This window comes from Sceloporus occidentalis, unplaced genomic scaffold, assembly GCF_023333645.1.
Source record: "Sceloporus occidentalis isolate IW3139 unplaced genomic scaffold, rSceOcc1.0.p SCAF_4, whole genome shotgun sequence".
Lineage (NCBI taxonomy): Eukaryota > Metazoa > Chordata > Lepidosauria > Squamata > Phrynosomatidae > Sceloporus > Sceloporus occidentalis.
Window position 1 is genome coordinate 189,279,963 of NW_028316984.1, and position 13,347 is coordinate 189,293,309.

Below are 13,347 nucleotides of genomic sequence, written 5' to 3' on the forward strand. Positions count from 1 at the left end.
ACTCACGCAGTTATGAGATGGCTGTGCTACACCATCCTATTCATGAATGTCCAACCAACTGTGTATCTTCCAATGTACCTACTTATTGCCCCATTGTGAAGTAAGGGATTTGCAATGGCCTTTCTTCTCCCAGAGAATAAAGTGGTACCTTGAAGGCAATAACAAATTGTTATGCTTTGTCCAAGCAAGCACAATTAAATGTGCAAGAGTTACACTTGTGGAACTCTGCTTTGTTGTTATTGTATTCAAGTTATTTCTGACTTACATGACCCTAAAATGAACATATCGTGAGGTTTTCTTGCAATATTTGTTCAGAGAGGATTTGTGTTTGCCTTCCTCTGAAGCTGAGAGTGTGATTTGGCCAAGTTCACCCAGTGGGTTTCCATGGCTGAGCAGGTATCTGAAACCTGGTCTCCAAAATCATAGTGCAACACTGAAACTGCTACACTGTGCTGGCTGTCAGAACTCTGCTTACACAATGTTAAATGCTGATATGCAATGTTTTTGTGTTCTTCAAAAAGTTCTGCAAGAAAGTCCTGAAATGTAAAAATAGCATTGAAAAATGCACAATATTTCTCATAATCTCAGCCAGTGAAAAGATTTTTTTTCAAATTCCTACTGTGCATAAGATTATAATCATACAGTCACCTTTGGGTGCTCATCCTTGCAAATTAATATCTCAGTTTTGGACCCAAACTCATGTTTTGGATTCCTTAACCAAGATCCTGCATTGTGCTTGAGGAGAGTAAAATCTATGTTCATACAGCTGCGGAATTCTGCTTGCACAGCTACAAATGTAATAGAGTGAGCCCTTGGAATCCGTCAGGATTTGGTTCCAGGATCCCTATGGATACCAAAATCCATGGATGCTCAAGTTCTATTATATACAGTGGTGTAGTAAAATGTTGTCCCTTATATAAAATGGCAAAATAAAAGTTTTCTTTTTGGATTCAAAAGGAAAACCTTGATAAGGAATCTGTGGGCAGACTGTACAGACATTTCACCATGGCTGTGAAAGAACAGAGAATGTATCTGTGCATAAAACATCAACAGGATGCTAGCTTTTGTCAAATTATTTGAGTTGCCAGATGTGTCATTCATCATGAATCAGGTCTATCCCAGAGCTTTTAGAAACAGCAGCCAAAATCCTACATTGCTGGCTTAGTTACTAAGTATCATCTTCTGAACCAAGCTCTCCCAACCTACTTTAACAACCAACAGTCACAGTGAGTGATGGGGGTCTATTCCACTGGTGACTGGGGCACAGTAGGATGCTGTTTCTAGCCCCCTCCCATTGCAACAAGTGTGATAAGGAACTGCAACTCCTGCTTCCAATTGTTGCAGCCTCCCTTGCTGTCTGCAAGGAGCAGGAAACATCATCCTGTTGCCCCGGACCAACACCAAGAGAACAGACCTCCAACCCAATCCCTGGAGTGTAAAGAGGAACTCGGGGAGAATTTCTAATTGTGGCAACAGTGCCACGATCATAAATACATACTGTGACTGAATGCAGAGTAATTATAGATCTGTAACTGCAATATTGGATACCAGCCAATACTTCCAAATGGATGTGTGAATGTACCTTGTCTTTATTGCATATGCATATAAATATTTGCAGATTAAACACTGGCACCACACAGCACATATCTGTTTCCATACCTTGCAAATATTATTTGTGCCTCCTCCAAGTGATTTTTGACATATGGCGACCCTAAAGCATGTTTCTTCAGTGGGAATGTTCCATTGCTTTCCCCTGAGACTGAGACCGTGTGACTTGCCCAAGGTCACCCAGTGAGTTTCCACTGGCAAGCTGAGAATCAAACCCTGATCTCCAGAGTCACAGTCTAACACTCAAGCCACTACACCACACTGGCTCTGCAAAATATATTCTATTGAATGGCATTTCCCAGAATAACTCAGCCAGTATGGTCACCAACCATATTGGATGGTGATGTCCAAATAAAGCTAATTATTCCAAGTTCTATACATTTCATACATTGCAGAGACTCCCATGTGCATTGGATGTATGTGCAGACAAAAGAGTTCCTTCAACCAAAATAAATAAATAAATAACATGACAATCATTGTTTTGCTCTTAAATCATTGGAAGACCTGCCACTACAAGGTCCATGAATATATTGTGGAAAAATACAGTATAGCATAATGATTAGTGTTGGACTAGGACCTGAGAGATCCAAGTTCAAATTCCCACTGCTCTATCAAACCTAGTTGATGACTCTGTGTGTGTGTGTGCCTTTAAGTCCTCAGTTGACTTATGACAATCCCATAAATTTCATAGGGTTTCCCTAGAGAAGGAATACTCAGAGCTGGTTTTGCCAGCTCCTTCCTCTGAAATATAGTTACAGCATCTGGTATTCTATGGTTGGCAGTCTCCTATCCCATCCACCTGGTTGGCAGTATCCCATCCAAATACTAACCAGGACTGACCCTGTTTGGCTTCCAATCAAACATGATCTCATACTTTAGGGTATTTAGGACATTGGTGACTTTGTACCAGGAACTTTTTCTCATGGGAGGGAGGTGTATGGCAGAAAGAGTAGAGCCTGCAGTCGAGGATCTAATCTTTGGTATGAATATATGCTTGCTCTAAGCCTTTCTGATCTTATTTTTAAACACTAGACAGCATACAGTTGATAAATGAACCTTAAACATACTCATTTTTTTTTCCTTTTTAACAAGGCAATTCCGTTTCAGGTTTCTCTTCCATTTTGTACTGAATGACACAGCTACAGCATTCTGCTGCAATAACAGTCGTTTCTTTTTACCCCCCCCCCCCCAAATAGACGCATTTCCTTTGCTCATCTATGGAAATTGCCCTCTGTGCATCAGGCCGCATGTGCAGCCATGAGTCACAGGATTCTCGTACCCATGCCAACAGCAACTGAAGGCAGACTTGAAATTATTATTGCACAAGTCTTGCCTAAGCTAGTCCTGTGAGATCATAGTTTCCAGCTAAAATTCCACAAAGTATCAGTTTTCCTTCTCTCAAATTTTCTTATTCCTTCTCCCTCTCTGTTCCCCACCTCACCTGCCTTAAACCTCCAAGTGCCCTGATTAATCCTCTGCTTGCCACTTTTTCATCTGCTTCTAAAATGTTCCAGTTTCTCTTTCTTCTTTTCCCTTCACCCTTTGTCCTCAGCTGACTTCAGTTGTTGCAGACTGAATTCAAAGTGCAAATGTTGTATGCAGTCAGCGAGGAGAGGGCAAAACTTCATCCTTCCCAGTAGGTGCATGCAAAAGCAGACTGCTGCATCCTCTCTCTTAGCTTGTCTGTTCTTCCTCATTAATAACTTTTGCCATCTTGGCCACACTGTGATATTGCTTGGCCACATATTTTGAAATGTTGGAGGGTATAGCATAGGAGAACAGAAACCATTGTGTACTACTATGACAATGAACCACAACACACTGATTTTTCCAACGCTGGCTAAACATTCTTCCTGTTATTATTGTTTTTGTAACTTATCATTTTCAGATCTTGAATAGACTAAGTATCAAAATGCAGAAACATCCTCTTTTTCCAAGATACACCAATTGTCTCCTCCTTTTTCTCTTCATCGCCCAAGGTTTTGCGTCTTTGTTTACCATTAAGCATGACATCTCTCTTTCCAGAATGGGTATATTTACAACAAGCCTTCTGCCCTTTTGTTCACTCTCTCTCTCGATGACGAAAGGCAGCCCTTTGTAAAAACAATAACAACAAAGAAAAAACCTTGAAGGCCAAATGCATAAAATGTGTTGCTTTTTATGCAACAGAGGCCTGCTGCTGGCCTCTTGTTCCAGCTGAAAATCTGAGCCGCATCTGAGAGATGTTATTCATGACTTTCCCACTGCCCCCTCCCTGACTCTTGAGTCTCACTCACAAAGAGGATCTGTTTGATGCGCTCATACGAAACACTGACTGCATTTAGCAAACTCTGGCCTGGGACTGAAAAGACAGCAGTGGGCTGGCAGCTATAAAGTTCAGATCCCGTTGCTTCTGCCTTAAGCTTGGAGGGTTTATTCACACATTTTGTTTTACAAAGTGACTATGGAAATAATCTCACGTACACATTCCCGATTCCATATGAGAACCACATCTATGCTTATCTCTGCAAGTTCTGTTGTTCACACATGTTAGCACTGCAAATAAAGATAGAGTTGATCATGCAGATATATCCACATTGAGACATGCAAAGTTTGATCCTGGTTTATCCCAGATATATCTACATTGGTTATTGGATTAGCCGACAACGTGAATCTTTCAGGAAAACTAAAAACAACAACAGCCAAAACCAAGCCCAACATCAATTATCCCATGTTTTGAGGGGGTTTTGGCAGTCCCCCCAACTTAATCAGATGCATTCAAAATTCATATGAACAACACATTCAATCCACATTCTACCAGAATTGTTTACACCATCTGAATAACTCCTTAGAGATTGGAGAGAAAAGATAAAAGAAAATGAAAATAGCTTGCTCATTTGGGATGGGAAGTATCAGAAATGACCCAAACTGCTTTTTCAGAATCAATAAAATGCTCCAAAACTATGAAAGACTGTAGTGAAAATGGTCAAGATGGCCACGGTTATAAATGAGGAAGAACACACAAGCCAGGAAAGGCTGCGGCAGTTGGCTTTTGCCAAAGCCTGCCGAAAGGTGCAAGATTATGCTCCCTTTTCTGCCCCTTGCTGCATTCTTTGAACTTTGTTTGCAGCCATTTGAAGCAAAAAGAGGAAATGGGGTGGACAAAGAGAAACTGGGACATTTTAAACTGAACAATGGGACAACAGAGGACTAATCGGGGCTGTCCCTACCAAACTGAGACAGTTGGAATGTGAGACTTAAACCTGAATAAATCTTTTTGTTCCTACTGTTGTCGCAAAAAATTATTTACGGACCTCATGCATGACCAAAATCCACATTTTAGCAACTTCATTCCTGCCTCCAAGCCAGTTTACTGGCCTGTGGACAGTGGGGGAGCCAGCATGGCATAGTGGCTTGAACACTGGACTCAGGAGACCAGGGTTCAAATCCCAGCTTGGCCATGTAAACGCATTGGGTGACCTTAGGCAAATCATATGCTCTCAGTCTCAGAGGATGGCAATGAAGAAATGTGCCAAGAAAACTGTGTGATAGGTTCGCCTTAGGGTTGTCATATGTTGGAAACAACCAGAAGGCATGCAACAACAACAACCGGAGACCGGAGACTGGGGGATCACCATGGTTATCCAATTCTGAGAGACAGCAGCTGCTTCTGTACTGCAGAAATAATGCAGTTTGACACCATTTTTTAAATGCCACGACTCCACCCTGTGAAATCCTGGGATTTGTAGTTTATTGTGGCACCAGAGCTCTCTGACAGAGAAGGCTAAATATCTCACAAAAATCCCAGAATTTCATAGGATGGAGCCATGGCAGTTAAAGTGGTTTCAAACTGCATTACTTCTTCAGTGCAGATGCAGACAACATAGTGTAGTGATTTGTTTGTTGGACTGTGAATTTGGGAGACTGGAGTTTGAATCCCCATGAAAACCCATTGGGTGGCCTTAGGCAAGTCACACTTTCTCATCCTCAGAAGAAGCTAATGGCACCCCCTCCAAACAAATCTAGCCAAGAAAACTGTGTGATACAGTCGCCTTAGGATCACTATAAGTTGGTAACAATTTGAAGATATATAGTAACACCAACAACTCTAGGTTATTAATTTGCAACTGCAATCATGAATTCCAGCCAACAATCTTCATTCAGATGTTCCTGAAAATTATTTCAAGGGGTTCTCCTGGGTAAAAAGGTTGATAAAAAGAGTTCTAGGAATTGTTAGCTAAGCCTCAAAGTAACAGATTGCAAGTAATGGCTACCAAGTAGTAGTACTGTATTTTAGGATTCTGTTTAGACTGGTTTTAAAATGTTTAAAATATTTTATATTTTTAATATTTTAATTGCTTGTATTTGTGTATTGCTTCAAGAGCCCTTGTAGGCTGGAAGGTGATATAGAAATATCATAAATCAATTAATAAATAGTGTCCACACATTCCCTATGGGTTATGGGATTTGTGGCCCTTCAAATGTTGCTGAACTATGGCTCCCACTACCCTTGTCTATCCTGGTTGAGTCTAATGGAAGCCCCCCAAGTTCCCTATTCCTGGTTTATAACTAAAACCTACTGTTGCAAAAAATAATTTGTAATACACATTTGAAAAAAGCTTCATCACCATCACCTCCATTATAGAATGATTGTTGAAATGTTTAGACACTACTGATATGGATAAGGAATTTTGAATTATTGAGATGGATTATTTAGGAAATCCATCGGAATGATGGAAACTTTTATGTAGTTTCAACAGCCAACAAATGAGATCCCTTTATTAGATAAACAGATTAACTGTCTAACAAACTAAACAGAAGCTTCTTATTATGAATTCTGGTAGCTTTGTCTAAATATGTTATATGAGAATGTATTAGTAGTTTATCAGTTAGAATACACTCTAATGGAGCTGAACTGAACATACTTAGATGTATTGTTTCAGGAAAGCAAGAGGAAGATGCATATGCATATAAAAGCTACACACATTCTCAGTCTCTCTCTCTCTCACACACACACATGCCAATCTTGTGTATATTTGAGTGTGCATATCTTCTCAGATAATATTGACATGACTGACTGGCTACTGATATACCCACTTTGTCTTAATACATTATACTGAGGGTGTGTATCTTTTCAAATTATATTGATATGACTGACTGGCTACTGTAATTGCAAGCTTCTTCTTAAACACTATATTGAGTGTGTGTATCTTTTCAAATTATATTCACGCGACCAATTTACCTCTTGCTTTCCTAAAACAATTGAAATACCATTTTTGTCTTAATACACTATACTGAGTATGCATATTTTTTCAAATTATATTGATATAACTGGCAATTGAAATATCAACAGTCTTAGTATAGTTAGTATATTGATCTGTTGTAATATATTTGTATTATATTACATATTTTATGTATATTATTGTAATATATTAAAGCTGCAACGATACAGGATTGACCCTCAGCATGATTACTCAACAGCAAACCTCAGCAAATTCAGTGGGAAATTTTGAACAATCCATAACTAGGACTGCAGCCAAAATCTAATGCATGTTCACAGTTCACTTGGAAGGAGTGGGCCGAACATAGCTCAAGCTCTCCTGGTAGATCTCCATGTGGTTTTCATTTAATTTCTATCTCCTAATCTTTTATTTACAGCAATGAAGTAGAGGTAGAAATTTTAAAAAATTATAAATGTTTTATGCCATGGGATTTGTGTACTAATTGCTTATCACTTTCTCTGTGCATCCCCTGTAAAATATTATCATTAATTAGTTTGTCAATTCTTTATTTAATAGTGGACATTATGAAGATTAGGGCCATTAATGGCTATGGCTATATATTACGTCAGGAGCCAGCACAGCATAGTGGTTTGAACACTGGACTATAATTCTGGAAACCAGGGTTCAAATCCCTGCTTGACCATGGAAACCCACTACGTAACCTTGGGCAAGTCACACTCTCTGAGCTTCAGGAGATGGCCATGGAAAACCTTCTCTGAACAAATCTTACCAAGAAAACTCGGTGACAGGTTCACCTAAGGGTCACCATAATTCGAAAATGACTTGAAACGCACAACAACAATATATTTTGTCTCATATCAAAAGAAGTACATGTGTATATCAGTTGCTGGGGAAAGGAAGATGGAAGATGTAGTTGAGTTCAGGTTCTGCTACTGGGCTTCCCATAGACAACTCATTTGCTACTATGGGAACAAAATGTGGGACTAGATGCACATTTGGTCTGATCCAAAAGGATTCTTCTGAAGCTCTTAAGTTCTTCATTACATAGAATCATAGAATCATAGAGCTGAAAGAGTCCACAAAGGCCATCCAGCCCAACCACTGCCATGCAGGAATACACAATCAAAGCACCCCAACAGATGGCCGGCCAGCCTCCATTTAAAGACCTACAAAGAAGGAGACTCCACCACTTTCCAAGGCAACATATTTCACTATCAAACAGTTCTTACCATCAGGAAGTTCTTCCTAATGTTTAGGTGGAAACTCTTTTCCTGTAGCTTGAACCCACTGCTCTGTGTCCTAGTTTCTGGAACAGTCAAAAACAAGTTTGCTCTATCCTTAATATGACATTCCTGCAAACATTTGAACAGGTCTATCATGTCACCCCTTAACCTTCTCTTCTCCAGGCTAAACATAGTCAGCCCCCTAAGCTGCTCCTCATAGGGCATGGTTTCCAGACCTTTCCCCATTTTTGTTGCCCTTCTCTAGACATGATCCAGTTTGTCAATATCCCAGTTACAATATCCCATTACAGTTATATTCCATCTTCCCTTCAATAACCTCAGGTTGGTATGTGTGTCTGTCCTCCACACAACAACCCTGTTAGGTTGAGATAAAGTGAAAATTTGTCCTTTTGTTGGTTCTTTCTTTTTACACTAGACTTGGATTGAACAAGCCTCCAAAAAGGAGCACCTTCAAACAGAAGAGTAGTTGGTGGCAGCCCTTCAAATAGAGGAGTGTCCTCTATACAGTGCTTAGAAAAATTATATTTGTGGACTGCATGCAGTTCCCAGAATCTTCTGTGTCTAAGCAGGCTGGAAGATTCTGGGATTGTGGTCCGACAAAAGTATATTTTCCAAGTTCAGCCCTTGATGAAATAGGACAAAGTACTAAAGGAGGATGAAGATGTTCTTCTGGAAAGAAATCTCAGCAGATGATATCTGGATCTCTATTGCCTTTGGATTCTGTTTTCCAGGAAATGAAATCTTGGCAAGGACTTCACATCTCAAAGCAAAGAGGCATTTGCTCTGAGCTTTCTGACCTTCATGCTGACGAACATTTACAAGTGGATTATGCTCAAAACAAGCATTTTAGAAGCGTTATTGTAAAATTATTCGCCTCTTCACTTCAAAGGGGTCCGGGGGCTTGATGAATACTCCATAATGTTGTAATAGAAAACATGAAACATGAGTCATCGAGGGGACCTGGAGAGCACATTCCACAGTGTCAGGTGCTAAGTGGAGTGTCAGATCTTTGTCCAAATAGAAACTCATTAAGGAAGCCTAAAGTGTTCTAAGGCAAAGCCTTTGCAAGCTTGTGCTTCTGTTCTGAACTACCTTCAGGCCCGAGCTGCACAACCACATTATTTGTGGTTGTTGGCTGTGTCTGCACTGCAGAATTAATGCCATTTAATGCAACTTTAATTGCCGTGGCTCAATGCTGTGGAATTCTGAGTTTCATAGGTTCGTGAAGATATGTAGCCTTCTCTGTCAGAGAGCTCTGGTACCACAGCAGACTACAAATCCAAGGATTCCATAGCCATGAGAGTTAAAGTAATGTCAAACTTCATTAATTCTGCAGTGTGGCGGCTGCTATTGTGTGCCTTCAATTCATCTCCAACTTATGGTGACCCTAAGGTAAACATATCACAGGGTGTTCATGGCCAGATTTGTTCAGAGGGGACTTGCCACTATCTTTCTGTAAAGCTAAGATAGTATGACTTGACCAAGGTCACTTAATGGTTTCTGTGGTTGAGTGGCAATTCGAACCCTAGATTCCTAGAATCCTAGCCCAACACTCAAACCACTACACCACGCTGGCTTTAACTACATTTTCCAGAGGGCATTATTTTGAGGCTGGGATTCAACTCAATTTATATGTGCAGGAATATGACCAAATCACTCACTTCATAGTTTCGGATACCCACAGTATCCACGGATTCAACCATGCATGGCTTGAAAATATTTCAAAAAAACAGGCCAAAAAGCAAACCTTGATTTTGCCATTCTATATAAGGGACACATTTTACTACACCAGTCTATATAATAGGACTTGAGCATTCATGGATTTTGTTATCCTCAAGGGGTCCTGGAGCCAAACCACAGCAGATACCAAGGGCCTACTGTATTCAAGCCTTATTTAGGTATTTCTTTGAATGCACGAGGACAACAAGCAAGGAGAAAGCTGGAGTCATTGATGGCTTGTGACTCCCATGTCAATGGGGTAATGAGGGAAATATCAGCTGCCACTGGATTGAGCCATATATGCTTGCCTTGCCATTATGGGGTATAAGAACCTGGCTCTTTTTGGCTCTGTGTTAAAAGTGTTAGGAAAGTAACTTTTTCTGTTCCTTGCATCATGACTTGCTTGTTGCTTTTGCTGCTTTGTTAAAATTACCAGCTTGGTATATGAAGGGAATGCTGTGGATAGTATATTTTGATTTCAGTAAGTCTTTTGACAGGTTTCCTATGACATTCTTTCAAACAAGCTTAGTGAAATGTGGGCTAGACAACGGAACTGTTACAGAGATTTGTAACTGGTTGACTGGCCGAACCCAAAGGGTGCTCAACAATGGCTCCTTTTCATCCTGGAGAGAAATGACCAGTGGGGTCCCACAGGGCTCTGTCCTGGGCCCAGTGCTATTCAACATCTTTATTAATGACCTGGATGACAGAATTGGGAGCATACTTATCAAATTTGCAGATCACACCAAATTAGGAGGAATAGCTAATACTCCAGACGACAGGATCAAAATTCAAAATGACCTTAATAGATTAGAAAGCTGGGCCAAAGCTAACAAAATGAATTTCAACACAGAGAAAGGTAAGGTTCTGCACTTAGGGCAGAAAAATGAAATGCACAAATATAGGCTGGGCAACACCTGGTTGAACAAGACTACATGTGAAAGGGATATGGGAGTCCAAGCAGACCACAAATTGAACATGAGTCAACAGTGCGATGCGGCAGCTATAAAGACCAATGCAATTTTAGGCTGCATCAATAGAAATATAGTGTCTAGATCAAGGGAAGTAATAGTCCCACTCTATTCTGCACTGGTCAGGCCCCACCTGGAATATTGTGTCCAGTTCTGGGCACCACAATTTAAAAAGGATGTGGAGAAACTGGAGAGTGTCCAAAGGAGGGCGTCCAAAATCGTGAATGGTCTGGAAACCATGCCCTATGAGGAACGACTTTGGGAGCTGGGGATGTTTAGCCTGGAGAAGAGAAGGTTAAGGGGTGATATGATAGCCCTCTTTAAATACTTGAAGGGATGTCATATTGAGGAGGGAGCTAGCTTGTTTTCTGCTGCTCCAGAGACTAGGACCCGGAGCAATGGACCCGGAGCAATGGAGAGGGGTGGGCCAATCCCACCAGGCCTCCCCAAAGGAACTGAGCCCTTCCCAGAAGGCTTCTGGCTCCATCTTCCACTCCCTTCCCCTTTTGTGTCATGTCTTCTTAGATTGTAAGCCTGAGGGCAGGGAACCGTCTAATTAAAAGATTGTATGTACAGTGCTGTGTAAATTTTCAGCGCTATATAAATAAAGCTTAATAATAATAATGTAAGCTACAGGAAAAGGGATTCCACCTCAACATTAGGAGGAACTTTCTGACAATAAGGGCTGTTCTACAGTGGAACAAACTCCCTTGGAGTGTAGTGCAATCTCCTTCCTTGGAGCTTTTTAAACAGAGGCTGGATGACTTTCTGTCAAGGATGCTTTGATTTAGATTTCCTGCATGGCAGGGGGTTGGACTGGATGGCCCTTGCAGTTTCTTCCAACTCTATGATTCTATGATTCTGCTATTCTTTCCTCTGAAAATCTACTCTTTCTCTCTCATATAAAAGGTCAGGGGAGGAAAGGTATTTGTTCTGTTACTTGTCTCATTCCTTGCATGCTGGTTCTTTGTGATTTCCACTTATGTTGGTGATGGGGCAGGGTTTACAACTAATGAGGAAAATGGCATAAAACTGCCCCTAACAGGATACCAGCCTTGGGGTGTTTTCAGTCAGTTTTTAGTTCTGCATTTAATGTTTTAAATTTTTTTAGCCATTGTGCATTATCTTTGAGACCCTTGCAGTTTGAGAAGTGATAAACCAATGCCTTAAATAAAATTTTGAAATCATGGCCAAGATCTTGTATCAGAGGTTATGATGTGTAGCTTTATGATAATGTGGCTATATCATTAACATGGTATGCAACCATGTTAGTGAACTGTGAGGATACATAGGCGCACTTCACAAGATGTCTCACTGTACTACAGGGGCTCTCATGCACCACGTGTCCCAATGTGCAATGTGTCTCATTGTACATGCTTCAATGTAAGCGTTGAGACTGTTACACAACATTGGGATCATGTCAGTACCAATTAAAACCTGACTTGCTAATAAAATTTATTAAAGTTATGGTGACCCTAAGGTGAATCTATCATAGGGTTTTCTGGGGCTCAGAGAGTGTGACTCTGAGAGAATGAGTTTGGATGGCTGAGTGGGGAATCAAACCTTTCTCCAAGGATGTAGTCCCACACTCAAACCACTACGCAATACTAGCTCTCCACATTTTCTATACAGCAGGATTTATTGTCAATTTTTGGAATAAATGCAGGCCTACCAACCACAAAGTAGACTCTGACCCATTCTTAATGCCAGTTGTGTCAAAAGAATATAATCAGCTGCTGAGTACTTTGCAATCTTGTTATGCACTGTACTGAATAGAGTGCAACTTGTATTTGATATCCCTCATAAAGAGAATGGCATAAGGCTGATATGAGGTAAACACATCATGTTATTCAGGTGGAGCTACCAGTCTGAGAACCTCATTAAATGGAGGCAAAAGAGGGCACCACACCCTCTCAGTAATCAGAGGTGTGGAAAGAGATTTAAATTAAAACACAAGTCCTGCACATTTTGAGAAAGTAAATACAATGAAAAGATAAAGCGAAAAAGTGAAATTCAGAGGCTCAGGCATGGAACTGATTGTTCCAGTCCCTGTAGTGTATTTCAAAGTTCAGGTGACAACCTGGAAAAATTTCTTTTTAGGCAATAATACCCAGAATCACATGCTGGCATTGTGATTGATCAGGTTGGCTGGAGAATCCTGGGAGCTGTTGTTAATAATAATAATAACAACAACAACAACAACAGCAACAAAAAATAAATCCCCCAAGATCTGATTTCAATGGCTTTAGAAAAAAATTAAACAAGGTAATAATATTGAAAGTTTATACAGCACTCTTGAGTGCCCAAAGCATATTTATTTATTACAAACTAAAACTTGTCTCTTTTTTATTAAAACTTTTGAGGGCCTAATGTCCATATTCATGACATTAAACTCGTTTAACTAGCTAAATAATTTAGTATGGCTTTAGTCTGTTGAAATTATTTTTATTATTATTATTTGAAAGTCTGTATTGTTTTAAACTGTTAATATTGATTTTATCTGTATGTTACCCTGAGTTTCATGATAAAAGGGGCCCTTGGTATCTGCTGGGGTTTGGTTCCAGGATTCCTGGTGGATAACAA